We start from the raw sequence: 15,175 nt of genomic DNA, 5'->3' as shown, positions 1-15,175 counted from the left end.
TCATCACTACAATATCATACAGCAGAGCTCACTGCCCTAAACAATCCTCTCTTCTTCACTTATGTAACGTTTCTCTGTCCCCACGTGCCGCCAACAACTGTGCTTTTATTTAATCATCTGTGTCATTTTGCCTTTTTTAGAATGCCATACAATTTTCTATTGTTTATACTTTTTCAGACCAGCTTCTTCCTCTTAGCAATATGTATTTACAATTCATCCTCCTTTTTGTGGCTTGATACCTCATTTCTTTTTATCAGTGAATAGCATCCCCTGTTTGGGTGTACCACAGTTATTTATGTTAAACCTAATCCGGAGGGACTTGACATGTTGAAGACACGAACAAAATCCGTCGATTGCACATCAAAGCTTTATTGTCTAGTATGGCCAAGCGGCAGCAACTCCGACAGAAATCTGAGGGAGTGCGCTCTGGCCCTTTTTTCTACCTAGTTTTTATAGTTTTGTAAGTGGGAAGAACAGAAGCAAAAATTGCAATTAGGTGCCCTTTACCACTATTGGTTATAGTCATATGTCCTTTAACATGATAGGACCATGTTCAATTTGCATGCCATACATCATTTTGGAGAAATCAAAATTTATAAGTCAACACAATGGTAGAAAGATGTCTCTTTACATATTAAAAGGCATTCCTATATTTTCTAGTGTTTATCTGCCACCTCTCTGTCCAGAGTCACACGTATTAACCACATGCATTTACATAGGAGAGGTAGTTTCCGTGGGGACAAATGCCCGCAAATGGCTTATTACTATAAGAAAAGGTTTATTTTGGCTTTTCTCTTTCTGCACCTGGCTAGCCATTCACCCCTTTCCCCACAGGTGTGGTGGAATGTCTGGGGATCCATGTTTTCCTCCCCTTTGCATTTACAATACAATGCAAAGGGCCATCCTGGTTATGCCAATCACACAGAACAGATACCATTCTCACAATTTCTCTGCACACCTTAACTCAAATTAATAAAATGTTCTTCAAGCCTCTTAAAATATTAATATTAATTCTGTAGCTTTTGGTACCTTACAACACCTGCGGGTGAAGTGGCGCAGTGGCTCCTCAGTTTATCCGTACCTATGAAGGAGATCCTGGTTGCTTCTGGTTTTTGACAATTATACATAAAGCTGCCATAAACATTTGCATGCAGGTTTCTTTTTCAGGAGTTTTTCATCCTCTTTGATTTTCTATAGTTTGAAAATGATATATATCTACATGTTGTCTCTTGGCATTTATTCTTCTGAATGTTCTCTGAGCTTCTTGCATCTGTGATTCGGTGTCTGACATTAAGTTGGTAGAAATTCTCAACCATTATGACTTCAAATATTTCTGTTCCTTCTATCTTCTCTTTCTGGCATTCTCATGCATGATGTCATACTTTGTAGTTGCCCCATAGTGGATATTCTGTTCTATTTTTTAAATTTATTCGGGTGACAGTGGTTAACAAAATCGTATGGATTTCAGGTGAAGAGAAAGATAAGAACCGAACACAGTGTACAGATGATGTGTTCAGTTCTATTTTTTTCTTGTCCTTGGTCTCTTTGCTTTTCAGTTTTGAAGGTTTGTATTGAAATGTCCTCGAGCTCACAGATTCTTTCCTCCACTGTGTCTAGTCTACTTGTAATCCATCAAAGGCATTCTTCATTTGTGTTCCAGTCTTTTCAATCTGCAGTGTTTCTTTTGTTTTTTTCTCAGGATTTCCATGTTTCCACTTACCCTGTCCTTCCCTTTTTGAATGGTCTCTATCCATTAGCATGTTAATTATAGTTTTTTAAAAAAATCCTGGCATCAGTCCCACATTTCTGCCATATCTGGTTCTGATAATTGCCTTGTCTCTTCAAACTGTGTTTTTTTTTGTTTTTGCTTTTTTTGCCTTTCACAATGCCTTGTAATATTTTTCCTTGAGAGTCAGTCAGGAAAAAAAGAACTGCTGCTCTCTCTGCCGTTAGAAGTGCGGTGGTGTGGTGCGGGGGGAGAGGAAGAGCTCTCTAGTTAGATCTGCTGTTAGTGAGCCCGTGCATTTCATAACTGTATCTCAGTTTCTTCTCTCCCCGTAAGTGGGCAAAGATAGCTAGAGTGGACTGGAGTTGGAATTTCCTTTCTTCCACCTGGAAGGTTAGATTGGGTTAGAGTTCGGTGTAGGCATACCTCATTTTATTACACTTCATGGGTGTTGGGGTTTTTACAAGTTGAAAGCAACGCCCTCCACTAGCAAAAAAAATTAAGACTCACATTATTGCAAATCTCACTTTATTGCTGAGGTCTGGAACTGAGGTATATTCCTGTATTTCCTTTCGGGGGAAGGTGGAACTGGGTTTTTCTTTTTCCGGGTGAGTTAGGCTCTGATGATAGCCCAGCCAATTGACTCCAGTTAAGCAGTTTCTCCTGAGGGCAGGCCTGGTTAAGGAGAACGGAATGTTCTGGCGTATTACAAAATGGCTTATTTCTCCATCCAACTGCTGAAAGCAAGAGGGTATTTTTCTCTCATTCTATGAAATTTTGGTTAAGCTCCTGGAAGTAAAACTCACATAAATGTGGGAAGCCCCACGTTATAACTGGTTCCCACAGGAGTTTTAACTTTAAAACTGGCCACACTGGGCCCACAGCAGTTCATCTATTACAGTTCAGGTTTTTGCTCCAGGCACTGGTTCCTGGGGTAGTTTCTGCTCTTGCTTCTGGTTTGGTGAGTGATGACTCCTCGTATTTCTCTGTTTGACTCTCCAGTCTTGGAGGGCTACGGTTTGTGCTCTGTCCTCTCTCTCAGGGATTCAAGAAAGATTGTTGTTTTTCAGTCTGTTCAGCTTTTTACTTGTTAGGAGGGAATGTTGACTTCCAAACCCCTATAGAACCAGAAACTTGAAGTCGCAGTTTTTAAAAAATGAATGTTTTCAAATAAGTTGGGTAAATATCTAGGGCAGGTGTCCCCAAACTACGGCCTGCTGGCCGCATGCGTCCACCCTGAGACCATTTATCTGGCCCCCGCGGCACTTCCGGAAGGGGCACCTCTTTTATTGGTGGTCAGTGAGAGGAGCACTGTATGTGGCAGCCCTCCAACGGTCTGAAGGACAGTGAACTGGCCCCAGGGGCATGACTGCTGGACTGTATAGTAAAAATATATTTAACCATGTAAGACTCGCCAAATTGCTTTAATGGCCAAACCATTTTGCATTCTAACCATCAATGAATAAGAATTCCTATGATCTCTGTATCCAAGCCAACAATTTGTATTATTCATTTTTGGAATCTTCCCATTCTAATGGTTATGTGTAGTATCTTTTTGTTGTTTTAATTTGCAGTTACCTAATAACAAATTATTGTCAGCGTATTTTTAAATGTTTGTCATCTGTGTCTTCTTAATAAGGTAACCAGATATTTTGCCCATTATTATTTTTAATTGTTGAGTTGTATAATTTCTGTTTCTATTTTGCCTACAGGACCTTTATCAGATATGTGTCATGTTTTCCAAATAGTTTATTCCAGTCTATGGGTTGTCTTTCTAGTCTCTTAAAAGTTTCCTTAACAGCATACATTTTTGTTTTAATAAAATCCAGTTTACCAAGTATTTCTTTCACGGGATGTGCTCTTGGTATTGTAACAAAAAAACTTATCACCAAATTCAAGGTCACATAGGTTTTCTCTGACTTCACCTTTGTAGTGATACATTTTATCATAATCTTTTATGATAAAATGGTTTGCAAAGCTATTTAACCATTGCAATTCAGTAAGAGCTCCAAAATTCAAAGATTTTTAGCCTCCTAATAATTTAATCATTAATTGTTGATTTCTCAGTCTGAACAGATTCAATCTAAATGTAAAAGACTTTCTAACAAAAATTTCATGTTTTTTAAAGAGTTATGTTTTACAAGGAGAAAATTTATATTGCCATGTGGAGGGTCTTTTTTGTCATTTTAATTTTACATTAGTTTTTTTGTGAAAAATTTTGTAGTCACTTGTACTTTTTATATAAATTATTTGTAAGTCTTTAACACCTCCACTTACTTTTTTCCAGTTATATTGAGAAATGATTGATATGCATCATTGTATAAGTATAAGGCATATAGCATGATGTTTGGATTTACAGGTTCAGCTAACACCCATCATCTCATACATATACAATAGAAGAAAAGAAAAAGAAGAAAAAAGAAAAACTGTTCTTAGTGTGATTAAAACTCTTAGAATTTGCCCTCATGACAACTTTCCTTAGTATCATACAATAATTTTAACTATTATGAATTTCTCTCAATTGAGATAAAAGTTAACAAATTTCTGGACACAAGTTGTTCACACAGCATGAAATCTACATATTCTTTATATTACCTCTCATTTCCAAAGGGGTTAAAGATATGAATGCATTCAGACAGGTTGGTTTTGATATTTTTAATATATTATAAATATGCATAATAGATAAATTTTATAAAGGTTCAAAGATCAAAGAAATCAGTTTATTCAGTATCCTAGAAGGAAAGAGTAACCACAATCACAAAAGCAAATAATGTTGAAGGAAAAGAGGCATTTCTTAATGGTCCCAGAATCATTATATCTCCTGTTCTGACTTTAATGATTTTAATACCATTTAATCTAACTATATCAGATTTTCTCAGTGATTATAGAACAATATTATAAATGATTTATTATGTAGATTTACTAATCTGGACAGAAAATTCTATTTATATCAGTAAAGGTCTATGTGAAACACTCCATTTAAGCGAAGAGGAGTGAATATGGAAAAGTCCTACTATGTAGTGACCTGAAGGTGCTCAAAATATTTTTGCTGAAAAAGTTATTGCCCTGGCCAATTGGCTCAGTGATAAGAGTATCAACCTGGCATATGGATGTCCTGGGTTCGATTCCTGGTCAGGGCACACAGGAGAAGTGCCCATCTGTTTCTCCAAAACTCTCCCTCTCTCTTTTCTCTCTCTCCTCTCCCTCTCTCTCTCTCTCTCTCTTTTTCCCTCCCGCAGCCATGGTTCAATTAGAATGAATTAGCCTTGGGTGTTAAGAATGTTTCCATGGCCTCCATCTCAGGTGCTAAGAAGAACTTGGTTGCTGAGCAACTGAGCAATGCCTCAGATGAGCAGAGCGTCGCTCCCTAGTGAGTTTGCCAGGTGAATCCTGGTTGGGGCACATACGGGAGTTTATCTGTCTCCCCTCCTCTCGCTGAATTATTAAATAAAAGAAAAATTTATAAAATGATTAAAAATATATTGATGTGTGTTTCATTTTCCTGAATGTGATCTTTCTTGGTGCATGTTCCCTGTGAAATTGCAAAGAATTTATATTCTTCTATTGTTGGATAAGTATTCTATAAATGTCAATTAGATCCAGCTGATTGATGGTGCTTCCACTAAAGTTCAACAACATCCTTATGGATTTTCTGTCAGCAGGATATGTCAATTACTGATAGTGGTCTGATGAAGTCTCCAACTATAATGATAGAGTTGTTTATTTCATCTTGTCATTCTATCAGTTTTTGCGTCACATATTTTGGTGCTTTGCTGTTAGGTGTGTACACATTAAGAATCATTAAGTCTTCTTAGAAATTGACCCCTTTTTATTATGTAATGTTTTCATTATGAATTTCTCTGCCAGAAGTCTACTTTGCCTGAAATTAATATAGCTACTCCAGCTCTCTCTTCACTAGTGTTAGCATGATATATATTTTGATATTTTATAATCTGTCTTCCCTATTTAAAGTGCGTTTCTTTTAATGTGCCTTGACAGAGGGCCTTCAGCAGACTGAGTAACCCCTTGCTCGAGCCAGCGACCTTGGCGTCCAAGCTGGTGAGCTTTTTGCTCAAGCCAGATGAGCCCTCCCTCAAGCTGGCGACCTCGGGGTCTCGAACCTGGGTCTTCTGCATTCCAGTCTGACGCTCTATCCACTGCGCCACCGCCTGATCAGGCTAAAGTGCGTTTCTTATAGACAACATATTTTCCAACTTTTATGCCTTCTCTTGTTTAATTGAACATTTTATATGATCTTGTTTTCTCTCATTTCTTATCAAATCAATTACATTTTTAAAAAATGATAGTGCTTTCCCTAAATACTGCAACAAAAATTTAAGACTAATTCAAATCAATTTTCAGATGACTAATACTTTATGAGTACTATAGGTACATTGTAACAATATTTCAGATTTATCCCTCCATCCCTTATAATGCAGCTGTCATTGATTTCATGTCTTTTAATTATTTTATTTTTATTTTATTTATTTTTTTAGGTTAGAGGGAAGATAGGCAGATCTGTGCATGTTCTCTGACTGGGATCCACTGGCAACCCTGTCTAGGGATGATGCTTGAATACCAAGCTATTTTTAGTGCCTAAGGTTGATGCACTGGGACGAACTGAGCTATCCTCAACACTCTGGCCACCTTTGAACCAACTGAGCCACAGGCTGTGGGAAAGGAAGTTTGAGAGAAAGGGGAGAGGGAGTGCAAGAGAAGCAGATAGTCGCTTCTCCTGTGTGCCCTGACTGGGAATCAAACCCTGGACATCCGTACCAATACTCCAGGCCAATACTCTTATTCACTGAGCCACCAGCCGGGGCCAATTTCACTTATTAGAAGCAGTGGTCATCAGATATATTGTTGCTATCATTAGCTTGAACAATTATTATTATATTAATTATGAATAAGAACAATAAAGGCTTTATTTTAACTTCATTTATTCCCTCTATAATGTCATTTTTATGTAAATCTCAGTTTTTTTTAATTTATTTTTTTATCAAGAGAGGGACAGACAGGGACAGACAGGCAGGAAGAGAAAGAGATGAGAAACATCAATTTTTTGTTGCGATTTCTTCGCTGTTCTTTTATTGCTTTCTCATATGTGCCTCGAAGGGGGGGTTAAGTAGAGTGAGTGACCCCTTGCTCAAGCCTTCAACCTTTGAGCTCAAGCCAGCAACCATGTGGTAATGTCTATGATCCCATGCTCAAGTTGGTGACTCAAGTTGGTTAGCCTGTGCTAAAGCCTGTGACCTACCTCTGGGTTATGAACCTGGTCCTCAGCATCCACACTGATCCTCTATCCACTGTGCCACCACCTGGCCGGACTAGATCTCAGTTTTTGACCTATCTTCTCTTTCCTTAAAGACTTTTTTAGTTATTAAACTTCTTCGAACATTTTTTTTAAAGATAGGTTTACTAGTGACAAGTCCTCTTAATCTTATTAGTTTGAGAAAGTCTTTATTTCTCTACTTTTGAAGAATAATTTTTATTGCTACAGAATTCTAAGCCAGTGATTTCTTTCTTTCAACATTAAAAAAGTTTCACTCCCCTCTCATTTTGCTTGCATTGTTTGTGACAAAAAAAGTCTGATATTAATCTTACACTTCCATCCTATGTAAGATAACTGTTTTTCTGTGCGTTTTTCAAGATTTTCTCTTTGTCTTTGGTTTTTTATATTGTAGTTTGAAGATGATATGCTGAGGTGATGGTTTTTAGTTATTTATCTTGCTTGGAGTTCTCTAGGTACTTGATCTATGGTTGATGTCTGTCATTTTTTGGAAAATTCTTAGCCATTTTCACCTCACATTGTTTTTTATTTATTTTTTCTTCTGGTAGTCCCAGTACATATATATTACACCTTTTGTAATCAAATTACATTTTTTAGGTGTTTGTTCAGTCTTTTCTCATATATTTTCCACTTATTTCAGCTTTGATTTTCTAATAATGAATTTTTAAGCTCAGTGATTCTTTCCTCAGTTATATCCGGTCTGCTAATAGGCTAATGAAAAGTATTTTTTATATCTGTTAGTGATATTAAATTCTGCCTTTCCTTTGGATTCTTAGCATTTTCTTCACTCTGCTCAATTACCCATTTGTTGTTGCATGCTGTATATATTTTTTATTAAAACCCTATTAACAATAGTTGTTTTAAATTTCTAATCTGATAGCTTCAAAATGCCTGCCACTTCTGAGTTTGGTTCTGTTACATATTTGTATCTTTAGACTATGATTGTTCTTTTTTAGCATTCCTTGTGACTTTTGTTACATGCCAGACACTTGAATTGGCAGAAAGCACTAAGGTAAATAGGCTTTTAGTGTGAAGGTTTATGTTTATCTGGCTAGGAGTTTTTACTGTTTTTACTGAGTGTTGTAACCACAGGGTCTAAGGCTTTCATTTCCTCTAGAGTTCTTGATTTTTTTCCCTTGTCTTCTGTGTTCTCTTTTGATTTTGTATTAGTTAGGTTCTCCAGAGGAAAATACCAATAGGATGAATGAATATATGTACAGTGTGTCCGTAAAGTCATGGTACACTTTTGACCAGTCACAGGAAAGCAACAAAAGATGATAGAAATGTAAAATCTGCACCAAATAAAAGAAAAACCCTCCCAGTTTCTGTAGGATGATGTGGCAGCATGTGCACATGCACAGATGATGACATAACACCATGTATACAGCAGAGTAGCCCATGGTCATGCCAGTCGAGATGTGGATGGTACAGAGGAAAGTTCAGTGTGTTCTGGGGCTCGCTAAATTCGAATCTGTGACCAAAGTGCAACATGAATATTGGCGTGTTTATAATGAAGCGCCACCACATAGGAATAACATTACTCGGTGGGATAAGCATTTGAAGGAAACCAGCAGTTTGGTGGAGAAACCCCGTTCTGGTAGGCCATCAGTCAGTGACGAGTCTGTAGAGGCTGTACAGGATAGCTACCCAAGGAGCCCTAAAAAATCTGTGCATAAGCCCACATTGAACTGCCTGAATAGGTATGAAACTGGAAGAGTTTTCCTTTTATTCACTGTATATATATATTTATATATGTAGAGAGAGAGAAACAGAAAGAAACAGCCGAGAAACTGACATAGATAAAAAGACATGTTTAAGGAATATCTTTCAGAGATATGTTGTAAGGAATTGACTCATATAATTTTGGGGATGACAGGGAAAGCCTGTTGGCTGCAAACTGCAGCAAGAATTGATATTGCAATGTTGAGTGCAAAGACTGGAAACTCAGGCAAATTTCTAAGTTTCAGAATAGAGACAGAATCCCTTCTCTGGACACCCCAGCCTTAACAATTTAGCTCTTAATGGATTTCAGCTGATTGTATTAGGTCCACTGTCATGTATGGTAAAGGATTGCTTTACTCAAAGTCCACTAATTTAAGTGTTAATCACATCTAAACAATACTTTCAGAGCAACATCTAGCCTAGTGTTTGACTAAGCAACTGAGTGTCATAATCTAGCCAAGCTGACAGATATAGACAATCACAAATTTCCCTATAAATTTCTCCTTAGAGTTTTAGCCTTATAGTCCTGACTGCTGTGATACCCTGTCATTTCTCTTACGGAGCCTATGCCCCTAGGCTACCATCTCCTGAAGTGTTTCTCAACCTCTCCCCATCCTCTAACCCTGTCACTTAGTTAAGACAAGAATATAGGAGTGGGCCAGAATTGGGAATTTCCCTTTCCCCCATGTAGGTAATTTTCTGCTAGTTTCCCATGAGGAGAGTTATGAAAAGCAGGATACTGAGAGTATTTCAATGTGGTTACTTTTTTCTTAGCCATATTTAAAGATATTATTTCAAATGCACTGAGAAGGTAAGGTTTCTCAACAAATTTGGGAAGTTTTGGGCCATTATTTCTTCAAATAGTCTTTCCTTTTCTCTCTTGTTCTGGTCTTCTCATTTTGGGCATGTTTGCATACAAGATTGTGTCCCACAACTTGTTTGATATTCTTTTTCCTTGGTTTTCTCTATCCTCAGACTGATGATGACTATTTATATATCTTCAAATTTATTGTTTCTTCTGCCAGCTTATATCTAATATTGAGCCCATCTAGTGAAATTTCTATTTCAGTTATTGAACCTTCCAAATTCAGAATGTATTAATTTTTATAGAAATCTGTGTGTTTTGACAACCTCTATTTGGTGATGCATCTTTTATATTTCCTTTTAGTTATTTAGTCATTTTCCTCTGGTTTACTGAGCATATCGAAAGAGCTGATTAAAAGAATCTGTCTAGTAAGTCCAGTGCTTGAGCTTCCTTATGGACAGTTTTTATTGACTGCTTTTTGCCTAAATATGGTCTAAAAGAGTTTAAGTAATAAGTTTTGTTATTACTGAAAATGGGATACTTAAAAGTATATTAACATAATTACTCTTGAAATCGTATTTTTTCTCTGATTTTGTTAGTTGCTATTTGCTATTTTTCTTGTTTATTGTTTTGGAATTTTCTGGACTAATTCTATAATATTTGTATTCTTTGTCTTGTATATCTGCTGAATTTTCTATATCGATAAACTCATAAAAGAGAGAGATACTTAAATATCTTAAACAGGCCCTGGCTGGTTGGCTCAGTGGTAAAGCATTGGTCTGGCATGTGGAAGTCCCAGTTTTGACTCCCTATCAGGGCACAAAGGAGAAGCAACCATTTGGTTCTCCACACCTTTCCCCCGCCTCTATCACTCTCTCTCTCTTCCCCTCCTGGTTCAAGCAAATTGACTCTGGGCCCTGAGGATGGCTCCATGGCCTAGCCTCAGGTAATAAAGTAGCTTGGTTGTTGAGCAGCAGAGCAGCAGCCCCGAAGGGCAGAGCATCACCTATTGAGGGTTTTCCAAGTGGATGCTGGTCTTGGTACATGCAGGAGTATGTCTCTACCTCCTGCCTCTCACTGAAATACATGAATGAATAAATAAATAAATAAATAAATAAATAAATAAATAAAAATAAGTTTCTGGGCCTTAGCCTAGAGCAATGGTTCTCAAACTTTTTGAAGCCAGGGCACATTTAAAATCCTACAAATAATTGTAGGCACACTATATACAAATTTCTGAGAAATATCTTATAATAATAAGTAAAGTATTAAAGAAAAAAATATAAAATCCAAGTGTGCTTTTTGGTAATTAAATGATATAAATGTGACTAAATTTATTCTGAAATTAAAATCACATTATTACATATTTGTGATATGCTTTTTAGAATTTGTAAAAAACGGGTTAAAAATAAAAAAATGACAAAAATTTTATCATATATATATATATATATATATATATATAGAGAGAGAGAGAGAGAGAGAGAGGTAGATATATATAGTTAGATACATTCTTAGTAAGATTTAGTAAATTCTGCAGGTCCCGGCACGAATATGTTAAGTTTTTTTCATTCTTGTGTTTATAAGGAACATGAGCTTGATGTGTCTTAGCAATTTCTTCAATGTTTGGGCATATATTTGAAAGGCAAACTCTCATTTTCTTGTCAATACATTGAAGAATTCCTCCCTTTTTACTCTTAATTGTGCTGAGTGCAGAAAATCCCCACCATACATATCATCTTAACTTTACACCAAACAAAGGATAGAAGAAACTTGCCTCCAGTCTTTCTGGGGAACATGGGGTTAGTGTAAATAATCCAGCATGATAGTTTAACAGTCTTTTGCAACCTAATCAGGCAAGTGAGGTGGGGGGTTGGGCACACTGTCAGTTTACAGCCAATTCCCCACACCTCTGTCCCCCAAAAATCTAAACTCCAAAAACCCTGTGGTTTTTTTGGTCCCCAACAGGCACATATTTCTCTTGAATACCATAGGGCACACATGGAAATCTTCTAGGGCACACCAATGTGCCCTGGCACACACTTTGAGAACCACTGGCCTAGTGTATCTCTGTGTGTGTGGTAGGCTACATCTTTAAAGTTTTAGCCAGTAATTTAAAACTATCTCATAATCTTCATTTATTACGTGTGTTAAGCCTTAAGGTCAAGGATTGGAGCACGTCATCAGATCTTTTCTGGACATATGCACAGTCCTGTACATGAATGTGGCATCCTGGATTCCCAGAATTATGGTGAAGACTTTCAAACATTTTATCTTTCCCCTTCTACTCTCTCCCCAATAGATATTTCAGTAAGCTCATTATTCATTTTATTAGTGGTTATGTTTGATTCCATAATCCCTGATAATTTTGGTTTTTTCCCCCAAGGTTGTTCAAAACTTTAAAAATTCTTTTTATTAATATAATATTTGTTGTTTCTACATTTTTAATAATGGCACAGATAGCTAAAGATGTAAATTCCAATGCCCTGAGAAGTACATTATTAATTAATAGACTTAAATTACATATAAATTGTTATACATTTATTGAATGTTTTTATTCTTTTTACATCTTTAAGCTTATTGTTTTTAGTCATAAGAAAATATAAGCTTTCTTTTAATCTATTTAAATTTAATTTCCTGTATTGATTTAATTTTTTATTAGCTTTAGTAAAAATTTTTGTTTTAAATAATGATAATTAAAGCTGTTTTCTGATATGTCACCCATGTAGCTGTATAATCTCCTTGTTTTTTTAAATAAAATTAAGGTTTAAGTGTTATTTGCAATGTGCAAGAAAACAGTGATGAATATATATGAGTATTATTTTAATTAAATTTATATATTTTATTAAATTAGAAACAAAGCTTTTCCCATGGGAATCTATCATTGCATTGGAGTCTAAGATTGCTTTCATTTTATGAGAAAACTAGTTTCGTTTTGAAGTTGCATTTTTTTCTTTCAAACATTCTTTTTCTCTTTTTAGAATTTTTTAGCAATTCTGGGCCACTGAGTAAAGTGTTTAACATATGAGGGCACAACTGGATTTTTTTTAACTCTTATTATTTTATGTTATTTGACCTCTTTTGATAAGTAGTACAGTGTTCTCGAAAAAAATGTTTCTCATATAGAACTGAACTCATACTGAAAGTGGAAATATTAATTTTCTAAATGTTGTGTTTTTACTTGTTAAGCCTGTTTTAAAGCTCATATTTATAAGTAATCTAAAATAGAACATTGCAATATTAATGCTGCATTATATTAATAGATACTTATGATAGAAAAATGCATGATAGGCAGTCAAATGGACTTTGGAAATGTTGGTTAAAAATGTTTATGTTTATTCATGGCAAAAATTCTCTGCACATTTATGAAATTAAAGAAATACATTATTTTAGTAATGTATTATTATTTAGTAACCTGCCATTTTCATCTTGATTAAATATACTTCATAAAAGTTTTTTATAATTTTTCTAGAATATTGCTAATTCTAGAAGACCAGAAGAGATCTTTTTAAAATATTTTTCAAACCAAATTATAGAAACCACTTAAATCAACAACTACAGAATATATTAAAATTTTGTTTAAAAGTAAGTCAAGGAATTGGGTATTCCAAGGAAAGAATGTAGTGTTATCTACCAGGTATCACCAATTTCCCATTTTATCCCACTATCTAGGGCAAAAAATAGCTTTCTTTACCCCAGGCCTCCATATTAAAATATTAACTGTGCAAAGTTTCTTCTAAGGCTTTTATCAATATTTCAAGGTTATAAAGGTATGCTTCTGGGTCTCATGTGGACTTTTGTTTAGACTACCTTTGTAGTCTCATCTTGTGAACAAAAATATGTTTTTTTCTTACCACTCCATCTGCCCCGCTAGTCAGAACACCAGCCACTTTACACCATTTCTATGTCCACTTCTCCTGGGGCCATTGTGTCAAATTAGAAACTAATCGCAAACTGATTTTTCTAATTTTCTTCCTGCAAAGTGCTCTGTACTGGGGACTTTTAATTGTAATGGGATAAACTGTTGTCTTTTAGGTACTGTGCACAGTTTTTGATTGCATAAAACATGTACATTGCTAGTATATCAACTATGTATATATGTACGCTTATGATTCCTTACTTTGATGTGTATAAGGCACAGCAACAAGAACAAGAAAAAGGAGACGTGCGTTTTCTTTTATTACCTCTTTTTCTCATTCCCTTTCTTCCCCCCCCCCGTTTTTTTGTTTGTTTGTTTTCATTTGAAGTAATTTATTGAACTCCTTCCCGGTCAGAAGCAGAACAATGGAAATTCAGTCTACTGGTCATCATTTGATATATAGAAGGTGAACTTAAGGTCCTGTACATGGTGTTGTTCCCCAGGCGGAGTTATGGCCCAAACCAGTGCTGTGATCTGCAGTGCAGGGGGAAGTGATTCAGTTTCTCATTTTTTTTTCATTTCAGGTTGAAAATGACCTCACTCAAGAGTTAGAGTATGATTACCATCTTTCCAGTGGAAGGGCTTGGACTTGATGCAGAGATGGGGTAGCTACTAAATTCGTGTTCTTAAGCCTTTCCTGGTTTGATTTTGGGAAGGTGTTCAGCATACTGACTTTCACTCAGGGGAATACAACAGAGCAGATAAGGACCTTCTATGTGTGAGCTGAGCCTTTTTAGGGCACCTTTCAACACAGGCAGCCCCAGTTGTGGCTGGGACCCAGCTAGCCCAGAACCCCGGGGCCCAGCAGCTGCCTCCACTTTTCACCTGGGTAGAAGCTATCATTATGTCTTGACAGTGAAGTTTTTCAAGAGACTAGAAATCAAATACTTATTCCTGATTAAAGACAAGATTATTGAATTTAAAATTATTATGATGACAGTAAACAACAAGTTAAATATTCCTTAGGTAATCAATACAATGAAATACATATTCAATAAATTTGCTCAGAATCTGGAAAAAAATAATAGAAACTAAGTAAGATGGAGAAAAATAAGAAAGAAAAATGCCACACCAATAAATACAATATATATTTTTTTTAAAAAAAAGGAAAGAGAAATATAGAATGTAAAGTCCAATCTACATCAAATTGCAGCTTCACCAAACAGAACTGATAAAATATTAAATGGGAGAAATACCTTATTGTCAAAGAAGAGCCCTTATGAAAAACTTAAAAATATTTTAACAATTAAAAAAATTAATTTGTAAAGCTCCAGAACCACCAGGCATATTAATAGAACACCACACTGGTTTCTTTTATAAATTACAAGATTTCTTTAAAAGTAAAAGTTATTTATCAAAAAATTATCAGTTACTAGGTTTATACTCTTTCTAACATTTCTGAAGACTCATGTCTAGAAGAAGATGAAAACTATCAAACATTCGGTGTGGTAAAAACATAATGCCACTAAAGGGCGAGAAATTTTCTCTGCCAAATGATTAGATGAGGGGGGAAAACAAAGCCAGTTTTCACCTCATGAAACTGAGAATACATGAAATAATGATAAAAAATTGATTAACCACAGATATTCACACTGTGAGTTTTAAATAGATATTAGGTTTTTCAAAGCAACCATAGCAGCATTTCATCTTCTTGGAACCAGCTAGGGAATACTAAAATTCTTTGATAATACATCTCATCTCCCTGTGCTATAAGTG

The sequence above is a fragment of the Saccopteryx bilineata genome, chromosome 1 (genome assembly GCF_036850765.1).
Source record: "Saccopteryx bilineata isolate mSacBil1 chromosome 1, mSacBil1_pri_phased_curated, whole genome shotgun sequence".
Classification (NCBI taxonomy): domain Eukaryota; kingdom Metazoa; phylum Chordata; class Mammalia; order Chiroptera; family Emballonuridae; genus Saccopteryx; species Saccopteryx bilineata.
This window is presented reverse-complemented; position numbering follows the sequence as displayed.